Source organism: Helianthus annuus, chromosome 14 (genome assembly GCF_002127325.2).
Source record: "Helianthus annuus cultivar XRQ/B chromosome 14, HanXRQr2.0-SUNRISE, whole genome shotgun sequence".
Classification (NCBI taxonomy): Eukaryota; Viridiplantae; Streptophyta; class Magnoliopsida; order Asterales; family Asteraceae; genus Helianthus; species Helianthus annuus.
The window spans coordinates 88,238,317-88,240,455 of record NC_035446.2 but is presented as its reverse complement, the minus strand read 5'-3'; positions in this window follow the sequence as shown (position 1 = coordinate 88,240,455).

Sequence of the window (2,139 nt, the reverse complement as noted above, 5' to 3'; positions counted from 1 at the left end):
CGCTGTTCGGATTTCCCGTTCACATCGGTCCAATCTTTCAAGGACCTCTTGCTGGCGCTCAGGTGGGATTAACTGCGGCTGCGGCAGCTGGTACAGAGGTTGAGGAGGTGGCGGACGCTGGTACCCATAAGTTGGGTAACCAGTGGTCCAAAGACCACCATAGGGTCCCTCTGGGTGACTAGCATTGTAGTCCCATGCCTCCTGGTATGGGTCTACGTCAGCATAGTTGTAATGGGTATGCGCCGGCTGCTCGAAAGGGTTATACGCCGCTGAACCGGCGTAGGCAGGGATTGGGTTGTCAAAACCCACTGGTGGCGCCATAGGCGCAGAGTTGATCTTTGGGATGGGGTTTGATGGACCTCCCATCTACGGTTCTTCTTCTTCCCGGAGTGGCGGATAGTGACTGCCACTCGATGGTTGCGGTGTGCTGATGCGGAAACCCCCTCGCACGGACATCCGTGCGTTTGACCTTCTCCGCCTCGGTGGCTCCGGAGGCGGCTGCTGTTCCACTGGTGGTGGTGGTGGCGGAGTGACTGCCACAAATCGGTGATCCTCGGAAGGATCCTGCTGCTGTTGCTGCTGGTATGGGGACGAGTGTTTAGAGGGCGTGAAATACTAGTCAATATGCCTGAACCTCGCCTCGTAGCTGTCAGGACCACGATAAGGTGATCCATGGAAAGATGACCCATTGGAGATTTCGATGGGGTGGTTCGGTGTTCCGGACGCAGGCTCCACAGGATCCGTGTCTTCGTCCATGTCGTCCGCGTGATCCCCTGAGAAGTGATCCTCAGGTCCTAGTGGGTTAAAACCCACGGGTTCTGGAAGGTAGTTAACCGGGTTGAACCGGCTTTGGAATGCGGGGGTAGCGTCACCAAAAGAGTGGTGAGAGTTGGACCTCTGTAAGGTTATGAAAGAAGGTGGTTGGTTGTTGGGCTCGTTCTCTGATTGGGGCCCAAAAGAATGCGGATACGAAGGTGAGGAACTAAGGGAGACTGACCGCCTCCCGAGTTCAACGTAGAGCCTCCATGGCTCCTGCGGGCTAGTACTCATGGTGATGGAAGGCGTTCGCCGGTGTGAGGGCCCGGCTTCATGATCGTGACCCGTAACTGGGCCTTTGCCACGTCCTCTCAAAAATCTCGGCGGCATTTTGACCTGCAAACGTGGTTAAGATAACGACCAAAATATATAAAAATAAAAGACCAAATAACAAAACAAAACAGAGTTTGTCCTATGTTCGATGTCTAGACTCGGAACTCGAAGAATGTGCAATTCGTGCACTGAGATTAAACACAAAAGGCTAGTGTTTAATTCACTCAGTGTTGGCTCTGATACCAACCTGTCACACCCCTAATTTCCACGTGTCACCGGTGGGCCCGGTGGGGGAGTATCATGACATAGTTGATATCATCATAGTCAAACAACACAAATTATAATGCATAGCGGAAGCAATAAAATAGATTTATTTCAACCATATAAAATGTAATATCCAGTATCACATAGTAGCTGAAATAGATCCACAGGCGGATCAACATAAAAAGGAAAATTGTTCAACAGATGAATGGCATCCCAAGCTTGCGAGACTCTAACGATGCTAAGGAGTAACCAGCCTATTACGTGTAGAACCTGCACTTAATCTTTTTGGGGAAAATACGTCAGTTTACACTGGTAAATACAATTTAACTGACTCATTTGGAAATGATGTAAAAATTGATTTAAATGCATATGGCACAAAACTTTTTATAACTTGGGATAATTAATTAAATCTAATCTTGTAAAAGAATTACATGTTTGTTATGCGTTCAGTCGCCCGGTTCGTGCCGGGTTTAACGTTAATAGACACACCACGTAGTATAAATCCGTGGCGGGAAACCAACGGTTATACCTTAAATAATATGGACACATTGTCGGGTGTACGCCTACACCCGCGTGTCAAGGTCGTGGCCATTTCGTAAAATAATGTCAAGGATATCCGGGACATAGTCAATAAACTCCCAAAGGCGTAAAACAAACAAAACTAAATTTTAAACGGGTCACATTGATAATACCCAACTACTAATGAGTTATGGTCAATTGCCCGACCAAGCGGTATTTTATATACCGTACCCCAAGCCCGTATAAGGGAAAATAAGTTAAAAGTAT